General features: G+C 36.9%; 1 pseudogene; it reads right to left on the bottom strand.

The window, feature by feature from the left end:
- Nucleotides 1–3422: 3422 nt before the first annotated feature.
- LOC123836454 (alcohol dehydrogenase class-3-like) lies at nucleotides 3423–4103 on the bottom strand (annotated as a pseudogene).
- Between the last annotated feature and the right edge of the window lie 8525 nt (nucleotides 4104–12628).

Below are 12628 nucleotides of genomic sequence, written 5' to 3'. Positions count from 1 at the left end.
CTATTGACTTCAACTCCCTGTATCCTGTCTTGTAGTATAATTTCTCCCTTTCCCTTTCCCTTTCTTTTTTTCAAGATTGCTTTGGCTACTTGATGTCTTATGTGGTTTCATACAAATCTTAGGGTTGGTTTTCTATTTCTGTGAACATGCCTTTGGAATTTTGATAGAATTGCATTGAATTTGTAGTTTTGGGGAGTATGGACACATTAACAATATTAATTCTTACAGTCTTATTAACCTCATGCTTTGTGCTAGTATGTGTGGTTTGGCCCAACACACTAAATCATCCTGGTAGCCATCTATAATGATACCTAGATCCTCTAAAAAGCCCTTTCTCTGCCTCCCAGTTTCAGCCAGTAATGCTCAAAATGTCATTTTTATGCTGCCTTATGAACAGTTGCCTCATTGCGTTGCAAAAATTTGCATACACAGCCACTACGGGGCTCTTGAGGCAGGAGTCACACACATCCTATCCATCTTTGGCCATCAATAACCATTAATTGTTTGAGTTGTCATATATGCTGAATTTTTATTATCTGAGAAGGCTCCTGCATGTCTCCCATGATCAGTTTTTGGTGCTCAGAGAATATGAATCAGTATAAACATTAGTATAAGGTACATTTGATAGAGTGATTCTGTTGGAAATCCTAGACACAGTATTCTATTAGCCATATGTAATTGGTATCTAATTTGTTACTTATTTTAAACATCTTATTTCTGCTCTTCCTTTATTATTTTGAAAAGTAAAGAGTGAATCTCTATGTAAAATTAAAATATATGTCTTGGTTTAGGTTACATGAATGGATAGGAATTTTCTGTCTATATACCATGATCATGTTTAAGTTCTCAAGTGACAAATGTGACAAGGATTCTCTAGAAGAGTAGGCTTCAAACTTTGTTGATTGCATACACGTCTGTAAAAAAAATTAAGCATATATCCCAATACATATACATTAATTTCTTTAATATTTTAATTTAGTCTAACTGTACTTATATAGATATTACTATGTTCAAGGCACTGAACATAAATTTTAACTGTTTTTCTATATATTTTAACTAATTTTTCTTCATAACAGCCCTATGAAATAGGTACTATTATTATCAGCACTTTCTATAAAAAAACTGAGGCATAGGGAGATTAAATAAGTTGTCCATTTAGTAGTAAGTAGCAGAATTTGGCAGTCTGGTTCCAAGTTCATGCTGTTAATCCACTAATCTGCCTTTATAATAAATATAAAATAACTGAAGAAAATAATGCTAACATATTTCATACATTACAAAAACCATATAAAAATTTAAAATAAGACAAAGATGAACAAAACAGTATTTTAAAATGTCAGGTTAATTGTAAGAGTTGCATGTTATCAATGACTAGTTATCACAATGAAGAATAGATGCATGAGAATATCCATAATTGAATAATTGTGAATATAAAAGAATAGTTAAATTGTTGTTTTGATAATTTTGAATTTTTGACCAATTCTTTGATCTAATTAGATCATCTTTGTTTTTATCTCATAATATGAGCAATGAGGAACGTATACCAGGAATAGAACTTTCCATGCTGCCATTTTGTTATTCACTTATGGGCTTGCATCATTAGCATTATCTTCAATATGTGATGTCATTGTCAGAATATTTTAAAGTAATTTGTTCTTCTTGTGAAGGTTAGTTTAGATAAACTTGACAATATAATCTGCAAATCCTCCTAAGTGGTCTCTTGTAAACTGCTATAAGGTGTAACCTACTGAAATCAGAGAATGAATGCATGAGGACACCTCTATTTAGTCTTCTGTGCCTGGATTATTTACTCCTTCTTCAGGATGTTTTGCTCACTGTATGCGATGTATTTTTCTTTACGTATCTCCAAAGGATTGTCTTGTGCTTCTCCTGGGGGTATGCACACCTCCTCTTAGTTAGAAACCCTTGAAATGCAACTGAAGAAGTCACCTGAGTGTAAGGACTCAAATATGAAGTCTCCTGAACATAAGTATTCAAATATGAATAGGATATAAATATGAATACTATTACTGCTCAGAGAGGCAAAAGAGGGCTTGTAAACATGAAATGCAATTGAGTTGCCTTAGGATTTGGCCTACAAATAAAAATAGATATTGTTAATCTACTAAAAAAGTGACAAAAATTTAGGTTGCACTAGCTCTTTCTGTTAAAATATTCCTATATAAATTTTCTTGTTAGCTAATTGCTTTACGCTTATGTTTAATCCTTAATTTATATCTTTTGGTTGAGGCCTATAGGCACATTGTGGAGTTAACAAAATGGGACACACACCATTGTTTCTATCTTTACACTGCTGAGCTGGGATCTGCTACTTGATTCTATGCATTAGTGAGCCATGAAATATTATTCTTCTGCTAATTTAACTCAGGGAGGCCATTGGGGATTTGTTTGAACAATTGAGAGGGGGAAGGAGTGCTTGGCTTACAAATTAGCTCACTGAAATACTCAGATTTTTCTTTGGGAAAAAAAATAACCCAATAGTCAAGAAAGTGGTGTGACAAAAAAACTACTTCACAGTTCAGAAAAATAATTTTCAGGTAACTATAATATTGTTTAGCCACTATTTAGAAACTTAAAAAAGACATCATGTTTTATAAAATAAAATGCTAATTTGTCAGTAAATTGCACAGTCTTTATAGTTTTCCCTTTCCAAGCAATCTGAGCCAAGAAATCTCACTTTAATAGTTCAATGTTTTTCACAGACCTAAGACTTTATTTTACCTTTTGTAGTTTAGAAAATTTAGTTCAAAGCAATTAGTAGGCCTGTCATTATCCAAATGTAAACATTTTCATATATGTTTGGATAAAACAATAATGAAAATATTAAATTTAAATTTAAATATAAGTAGATCAATAATTTTAAGAAAAACTCTCCCTTGAATCTGAAGTGTTATTATATCCTCTATAATGCAAAGATATTTTTGATAGATGTTGATCAATGCAGCATGAGTGGCATAACTGAATAAATGAAATTCACAAATTATACTGTTTTTGTAAAATGTATTCATCCTCTGCTTTTACTAAATTAAAAATTTTCATTTCCAAGCAAAGAGCAAGTGGCACAAATATTTTTTGAACATATAGTTTAAGACTGTTTCACTCATCCTCACATATTTTTTTTACACAGAAATTACTTTTATTATGTTAGAATATTCCTTAATGAGCTGGCAATTATTCATGTGAAGGAGAGTTCAGAAAACAGATTTATGGCTGTATTAGCCTTGATTAGAGATTTATGAATTATACAAAAAATACTATTGCTAGAGTAGGTTACTCTAGAAGTAGTAGTAGAGAAGGTCTAAGAGGCTGAGAACTTAGAAAATCTTCTCCCTGCTTGTCTGGCTGTTCCAGTTGGACCACAAGACTTAGGTACAAGGATGAACATGATTTCTCTGTTGAACTTAAAGCTTTACAACAGTTCAAATGCTCTTCCCTGCATGCATCAGCTCAAAGCCTTCATTAATTTGGTCAAAAGACAGATGAGTCACAAATTCATCAACTTTTATCTTTTTGGACACCAACTTTGGAACACTTTCCACACTCTTCCATCCTCCAAAGGCAGTGCCTTTCCACGTGTGGCCTGTTACCAGCTGAAATGGGCGAGTTGCAATTTCTAGCAGCTACTCCAACTACGATGCTGGCACCCCAGCCTTTGTGACAGGCCTGCAGCATTGCTCTCATGACTTTCATGTTACCAATACACTCGAAGGAATAGTCCACTCCCCCCTCAGTCATTTCAATGAGCGCTTCCTGGATGGGTGTACGGAAGTCCTGGGGGTTAATACATTCAGAGACTCCAAACTCCTTGGCCCTTGCAAATTTATCTTTATTGATGTCCACACCAATGATCCGGGATGCACCAGCCACCTTACAGACCATGACATGATAGCCACAAATCCAACTCCTCCTAGGCCAAAGATGGCACAAGTAGAGCCAGGCTCCACCTTGGCAGTGTTCACAGCAGCACCATAACCAGTTGAAATGCCACAACCCAGAAGGCAGACTTTATCCAAAGGTGCTAAAGGATCAATTTTAGCAACAGAGATATTAGCCACAACCGTATGTTCAGAAAACGTGATAAATGGTTTTCAACCCCCTCATTTTCAATCTGGAGGTTGTCTTTGGGTCTAAAATGAGTCTCTTGCAGAGAACATATCGATGGGTCTTGCATTTTTATCCAATCTGATACCCTGTGTCTTTTGATTGGAGCATTTAGCCCATTTACATTCAGAATAACTATTGAAAGATATGAATTTAGTGTCATTGTATTACCTGTAAAGTCACTGTTTCTGTATATTGTCTCTGTTCCTTTCTGGTCTCTGTTACTTTTATGCTCTTTCTTCGCTTACAGGATCTCTTTTTTTTTTTTTTTTAAAGATTTTATTTATTTATTTGACAGAGAGAGAGATAGCGAGAGCAGGAACACAAGCAGGGGGAATGGGAGAGGGAGAAGCAGGCTTCTTGCTGAGCAGGGAGCCCGATGCGGGACTCGATCCCAGGACCCCGGGATCATGACCTGAGCCAAAGGCAGACGCATAACGACTGAGCCACCCAGGCGCCCCCAGGATCTCTTTTAATATTTCTTGCAGGGCTGGTTTAGTGATCACAAATTCTTTTATTTTCTGTTTATCCTGGAAGTTTTTTTTATCTCTCCTTCTATTTTGAATGACATCCTTCCTGGATAAAAAGTATTCTTGGCTACATATTTTTCTCATTTAGCACCCTGATTATATCATGCCATCCTTTCTGGCCAGCCAGGCTTCTGTGGGTAGGTCTGCTGCCAGTCTAATATTTCTACCCTTGTAGGTTATGGACCTCTTGTCCTGAGCTGCTTTCAGGATTTTCTCTTTATCTCTGAGATTTGCAAGTTTCACTATTATATGTCAAGGTGTTGACCTATTTTTATTGATTCCGAGGGGGGTTCTCTGTGCCTCCTGGACTTGAATGCCTGCTCCCTTTCCCAGATTAGGAAAGTTCTCTGCTATAAATTGCTCCACTATATTTTCTGCCCCCTCCTTCTTCTGGCATCCTAATTATTCTAATATTGTTTTGCTTTATGGTATCACTTATCTCTTAAATTCTCTTGTGATCCAGTAGTTGTTTCTCTCTCTTTTTCTCAGCTTCTTTATTCTCCATCATTTTCTCTTCTATATCACTAATTTTCTCTTCTGTCTCTATTATCCTAGCAGTTAGAGACTCCATTTTTGATTGCATCTCATTAATAGCCTTTTTGATTTTGACTTGATTAGATTTTAGTTCTTTTATTTCTCCAGAAAGGGATTCTCTAGTGTCTTCTATGCTTTCTTTCAAACCCGGGTCGTATCTTTGTAATTGTTATTCTGAACTCTAGTTCTGACATCTTATTTATATCCATACTGATTGGGTCCCTGGCAGTAAATACTGTCTCTTGTTCTCTTTTTTGAGGTACTGTTTTCCATCTTGTCATTCTGTCCAGAGAAGAATAGATGAATGAGAGAACAAAATACTAAAATGGCAACAACAACCCCAGAGAAATATACACTAAACAAATCAGAAGAGACCTGAAACAAAACAAAACAAAACAAAAAAATTAAAAAAAGAAAGAATACAATCAGACAGGTGAACAGAACAATACACTGAATCTTGTGTGTATTTTGGTCTGTTAGAAAACTAGATCCCAAAATTGTAAAGAAGAAAAACTTATATATGTACAAAAATAAAGTTAAATATAATGAATGGATAGCATGTAACTGTAAATATGAAAATTAAAAGACACACAAAAAGAGAAAGAATATAAACAGACAGGTGAACAGAACAGAGCAATACACTATATCATGAGTGTATTTTGGTCAGTTTGTTAGAAGAAAATACATCCTAAAATTGTAAAGAAAATAAACATATATGTACAAAAATAAAATTAAATACATTGAAAGGATAGAATGTAACTGTAAAGAAAATTAAAATAAGATTTTAACAAAAAAAAAAAAAAGAAAAAATAAGAATGTGATCAGACAGGTGAAGAACAGAGCCATACACTAGATTCTGGGTGTATTTTGGTCTGTTTGTTAGAAGAAACTGTGTCCCAAAAGTGGAAAGAAAGAAAAGCTTATATATATACAAAAATAAAATTACATCCAATGAAAGGGTAGAGTGTAACTGTAAAAATGAAAAGAGTTAAAAAAAAGGTTGATAAAATAAGAAATTAGTTGAAAAAAGAAAGAAAGAAATTAAAATTGAAAGACTAAGGAATTGTGGGGAAAAAAAAACATGAATTCTATATACTATTTTTCCCTAGCACTGGTATTTTACAATTCTCTATGATCAGTAATCTTGGTCTTAGCCAGATGTTCTTGCTGATCTTCTGGGGCAGGGGCTTGTATTGATTCTTCCATGTCTTTGCTCTGGGTAGAATTGCACCACCTTTGCCAGGGGCCAGGCTATGTAAGCTGCTCCAGATTGCTCTATGTGGCTTTTGTTCCCTGAAGGCTTTCCATGCCACTTTAGAGGATGAGAATGAAAATGGTGACCTCCCAATCTCCAGCTCCAGAGCAGAAAGCTCAGGGCTCCAGTCCTCAGTGGGCCCTCAGGAAAAAGCAGTCAATCACTTCTGTCTCCCTGGTCTCTGTCCGCACTCTGTGCTCACCCATCTGTGACCAAGGGTTTCTATCTCAGGCACACAAACCCATTTGGAGTCTCTAAAGCCTGGAAACTCCTGTTGTGTGCACCCACTCCGCACCTCCTGGGGGAGAGAGGGAGGGTCTTGTTCCAGTTCTGCCCCTTGCTGGGTCCCTGCTTGTAGAGTGGTTGACTGACCGTGTGGTGGTTCGAGGTTTATGGCCACCCCGAGCTAAAAGCCCACTCCTGGGCTCACTCATTGCAGCTGGCTTCCCCTCTCCAATGCCTGGGAACTCTGCTACACTCAGGGACCCCTGGTCTTCCTGTGACCCTGGGGATCCTGAGACCACACGGTCCCACCTAGGAATCTACCCTGCTTCACCACCTGAGTGCCTTTCAGGCAGGGACGTCCCTCACTGGAGCAGAATTCTAAAAGTTCTGATTTTGTGCTCTGCTGCATATCACTTTGTGGTTCTGGCTTACAGAGGCTCCCTCCCCCTGCAGATTATCTTCCCATATATCGCTGTGGATTTTCTTATCTGACCTCCTACCTTGGATAAAGTGGTCACTTTTCTATTTGTAGAGTTGCAGCTGTTCTTTTCTTAGATCTCCAGTGGAGTTCCCAGGTGTTCAGAATGATTTGGTAGCTATCTAGCTGAATTCCTGAGACCAGATGAAACTAAGGTGTTGTACTCCTCCACCATCTTGGACTATCTCACCTTGTACATTTCTTTATACAATTCTTTTTTGATGAATTTCTCCCCTCCACTTGTTTCTGTTCCATCTTTATGTAACTTCTATTATTCAGATTTTAGATCTGATAGAATAATCCTCTAAGTCTCTTTTCTCAATTATTTTCCAATCCTTTGTCTCATTTTAATTTTTTTTTAGAGATTTCATTTACTGTCTTCTAGATATTTAATTGAATTTTTTTCTGACTCTAAAGTTTTAATTTCCAAGTGCTCTTTCTTATTTTGGGTCATTTCTTTTCACAATTTTTTTTTTTTGTGGATACAATAATTTTTTTTAATCTTTCTGATAATATTAATAATACATTTTTCTCTTAAAAATTTCTACCTTATTCCTCCAGGTTTCTGTCTTCCTGTCTGTTTCAATCTCTCTCTCTTTCAGTGTGGAGGCTTTTCTCAAATGTTTAGTGATCTGTTGCTGTCTGTTTATATTTAAGAATATAGCAGTAAGGAACTCATTAGAAATGGCATGTGAGTAGGTGGGCCTGGGTGATTGAGTGGTGCTTTAGACTTTTCATGAAAGGATCCTTAAAAGTTAGTATCTGTAAGTCTTTTCATTGATTGGTTTCTCTAGAGAAAAATCCTCCAACCTGGTGCTTGGGAAATACTAACCTGGTTGTAAGTGTTCTGAAAAATGGATAGGGGAAGATGACTCTGGAGGGTGGGGGTGGGATTACATCTCTGCCTTCTCTTGCATTTGACTTCCCTAAGTCTACAGCCTTTTTGGTTCAAATTTTCCAGAGAAGTAACTTTTACTATCCTGCCTAGGGTAGAGTTGTGTTGGCAGTGGGAATGGTGTGTTTGCCTGGTTAAGTAAGATGGTGAAGGGGACATTATATAGACTCAGCCAGTATTGTATTTAGCTTGTTTGTTACTTCTACCTTCTGATACTTCTGAAGTATGAAATATCTCCAAGTCCTTAATAACTCAAGAGTTCTACAGATGAAGTCACTTAGCTTTCATCAACAGCCTTCTCGGCAGAGACTTTAGATTGAAGCTTCTCCTTCCCTTTTAGGTAAATTACCATTCTCCCTATGCTTTCCATGTGCAATATATTTCTTAAAATCTCTCATCTACTGTTGAATCTCCTGCTGTTCTTCTTTTCCTTGTGGTATTTGCCCTTTTTATTCCTTTGCTGTCTTTTTTGGTGGTATCTCAGAAGGCAGGGAAGAGTACTATGTGGTCATTCCATCTGTTTAATTAGACTTTGACTCTTCAAAAGCTCTGAACTGTCCCTCTCTCACTATTAGTTATTAGAACCAAAGTTAGTGCCATTTGTAGGTTTTAAGCTCTTCCTCAGTGGTCTCACCCAGAAAGTTCTCTATCTTGTTTTTAAATTCTTCCCTCAGTGTTTGGTAGTATATATACAGCACAATTTTAAGCTCTTTCAATATGGGGATACACTTTACAGTTATGCAAGATATGTTTATTAAGAGTTCCCTAACTGGTGTGCTGGGGCATACTGGTATACCACAAATAAGTAAGACATTGATCCTCTCCTTCCTTTGGGAAGCCAGGCTGGTTCTGGGCCTGTGACCTCATGCATTCCATTTATTTCAGTATACCATACAGAGAATATCATTTTCTATATGAGGTATGGCATGGAAAAAGTTGATAGCATTGCTATAAAGCAGTATGGCTGATACTTCCATTTTAAGATTTGACATTTTAGAATGTTAAATCTAGTTTTATAGGATATGGGATTTATTCTTTGGTTAAAGCATTAATAAAAGTGAAAAAATTCAATATTAATAGAAAATAGTATATATATTTTTAAAGATTTTATTTATTTATTTGACACAGAGAGAGAGAGAGAGATAGCAAGGGCAGGAACACAAGCAGGGGGAGTGGGAGAGGGAGAAGCAGGCTTCCCGCCAAGCAGGGAGCCTGATGTGGGGCTCAATCCCAGGACCCCAGGATCATGACCTGAGCTGAAGGCAGACGCTTAATGCCTGAGCCACCCAGGTGCCCCATGGAAAATAGCATATTTTTAAGTGGATTTTTTGAGAGTGGGTAACTAGATGCATTTAGTATTGATTTACTCTATAATCTTTTATTTACTAATATTGGAAATTCACCCCAGGTAAAGGACTTATTTTAAGGAATTAGGCCATGTCTTATATCCCGAAGCAGGAAGTATTTCCAAGCTATGAGGACTGGATCCAGGAACTGAAAAGGGGGAAACAGATTGACTTTAGTTCTTCCAGACCACATCTCCTCCCTCTCCTCTTCTTTGTGTGTCTATTCTAACTTTTCTTTCATAGTCCTAGTAAGTGCCCAACAGAGACTGACAAACATCTTTCAGTCTCAAATTCAGAGTCCCAGGAGACAAATTGATTGGCCTAGCTTAAATGAGTTTTCAAACATGGCAGTAGTTTCCCTGGAGAAAATAGTCAACCCAAAGTCCAATAATATGATCATAGCTTGGGTAGTTTATCCCTTTCCATGGAAAAAGAGAGGTTTTTATAGAGGACATAGAGATTGGGCAGATGCTCCAAACATGGCCACTTTAAACATGAAAGCAATTATCTTTTGCTTCATGAAACATAGAACATTTTATTACCACAAGTTTCTCACCACAGAAGCCTTGGGAAATTGTGAATTCACACATTACTTTCATAATATCAGAACTGGACAGTCTTTATTTTTTAGAAAAAAATAATTTTTTGTTGAGAGGAGAACATATTAAAGTCACCTCTTTCAGAATATGGGTGATCAGTCTGTGTGAAACAGCTTTTGGTTAAATTTAAAGTTGGGTATGTAACTAGGAAACTGATTATCTTTGTGTGGCTTTACAAGGCTCTGAAGGCCAGTGGGCTGGAGAGATTGTAGAGGAATTAGATAAGAATCAGGGGAGCCATTAATCACAATCATTCATAACAAAAATAATGATGGATGGAAATAAGGCAGGTAAGTGGGGAGTGGAAGAGAGGGGACTAAAATGATCACTTAGAGGCAGATTGGTAATAAATAGTATTTACTAGTTTGGGCAGTAAGGAATATGTAGAAAGTAAGAAGATGCCATGTTTTTTGACTTGGGCGGATGAGTGAGTGGTGGTGCCATTTGCTGAAATAGAGAAGATGGGGGTGTAGATTTTGGAGGAGATAACAAACTTAGTTTTGGACATGTTCTATTGTAGAGTCCTGAAGAGAATCTAGGTGAAAGAACCAACTATGTATTTAGGTATATGTGTTTATAACTAAGGAAAAAATTTCTACTGGAAATAATGTAGAATTAGAATCAGAGTTATATGTATTTTTATTTATTTTTTTGAAAGTTTTTTAAATTTAAATTCCAGTTAACATACAGCGTATTTTTATTTCTAAGAATAGTTTTTAATGTAGACCTTTCTTACTCCCTCTCTCTATGTAAAATATTTGGAATTTCCTGTGTGTCATTTAAAAAATGGTTATTTCCTGTGTGTCATTTAAAAAATGGTTAGTTATAGATTTAAGCAATGTCACCTGGCAACCACATTATTATTTTCACAAAGCTTTTTATTGATGTATAGTATATACACAGAAAATTTTCAATGGATTTTCACAAAGTAGCACACCTATAGACCCAGCACTCAGATCAAGGAACAGAACATTATCATCCCCCCAGAAGATCCTGCCTACCTACTTCCAGATATGACATGTCCCTCAAGAGTAACCACCATCCAAGATTAGTTTGGCCTGTTTTGAATTTTTAATAAGTGTACTCATGCAGTATGTGGCCACTGGTGTCTGGCTTCTTTTGCCAAACCTGATGTTTTTGAGAGTCATCCATGTTATTGTGTATAGTTGCAGTTGTTCTTTCCCATGGCTGTATAATATTCCATGTTGTGACTGTATTCAATTTATTTATTCATTTCACAGCTAATAGACATTTGGGTGAAGCAGCATTATATTTAGGGAGATAGATGAAGTTGAATTGTTGAGTGAAAGATGGTAAATGATTGGCTGGCTCTGAGTACCTTCAGAAACATCAGAGAAAGAGAATGGACTTCTGCAAGCAAATAGGGTGATAGATCATCCAGGACATTAAAAAAAGGGTGACCTGGGAACACTGATTACAGTGGTTTGCATTTCTGAAATCAATGCCAAGGGATGACCTAAGCAGAATCTACCAATAGATCTTCTCTGTCTCTAAAGAGTAAATAAGCAAATAAGAACATGTGAAGAAGCTTTTTTGTTCTCTTGGCATTTAGGACTCAATATTTCCCATGATGATATAAATGAACTCATTTTGAAAAATTATTTAGGAGTGCCTGGGTGGCACAGTCAGTTGCATGTTCAGCTCTTGGTTTTGGCTCAGGTCATGATCTCAGGATCGTGGGATCGAGCCCCTCATCTGGCTCTATGCTCAGCATGGAGTCTGCTTGAGATTCTCTCTCCCTCTCTGCCTATCCCCCTGTTCATGCATGTGCTCTCTCTCTCTCTAAAATAAATAAAATAAATTTTATTTTAAAAAAAGCCATCTGCTAAGTCTGATGATGGAGGTCAGCAGGCCTAAGACAATGAAGAGTTGGGATTAAAATAACTTTGGATATCTCTTTACTGTCATGGTTATAAAATCATTAAGTGTCTAGAGATATTACTTAAGTGCTTCAGTTTTATTTTAGACTGTATAACAGTAAACCATAATGGTAAGAGTGGATTATGAAGTTGCAAAAGACTTGAATGTTCCTCATATATGTAAAGATGTAAGGGGCTAAGGTCATCTTCTTTTTTTTTTTTTAAGATTTGATTTATTTATTTGACAGAGAGAGACACAGTGAGAGAGGAAACACAAGCAGGGGGAGTGGGAGAGGGAGAAGCAGGCTTCCTGCGGAGCAGGGAGCCCGATGCGGGGCCCGATCCCAGGACCCTGGGATCATGACCTGAGCCGAAGGCAGACGCTTAACTGACTGAGCCACCCAGGCACTCCCTAAGGTCATCTTTGGAGAAGCAAGTAAACACACACAGCCCTAGAAAGGATATCCCTATCTTTATCAACCATGTCTCCTATAGGTACTCATTTCTGTATTTACTGATAGATGCCATATATTGATCCATGTCTGCCTGAGTTCTTGAACCATTCCTTTCTAGGGCAAGAAGTGTAACCACAGTTCCTGTTTACCATCTGGTTGGTCCTGAAACAAAAATCTTGTGGCCCAGTGAAAATGTTTTCACTGTGCCAGGGATGATCCTGCTGGTCTCTGTGGCTTTTGAGTCTAACATTCCTGACCATCTGTGTTTTTCTTCCCTCTTGGCATAATGCTTGTAGGACTGGGCTAACA

Source organism: Mirounga angustirostris, unplaced genomic scaffold (genome assembly GCF_029215605.1).
Source record: "Mirounga angustirostris isolate CCGP_5_RB_7025 unplaced genomic scaffold, mMirAng1.0.hap1 SCAF_8, whole genome shotgun sequence".
NCBI classification, from domain to species: Eukaryota; Metazoa; Chordata; class Mammalia; order Carnivora; family Phocidae; genus Mirounga; species Mirounga angustirostris.
The sequence above is the reverse complement of the archived record's forward strand: the minus strand, read 5'-3'. Positions and strand labels throughout refer to the sequence as shown.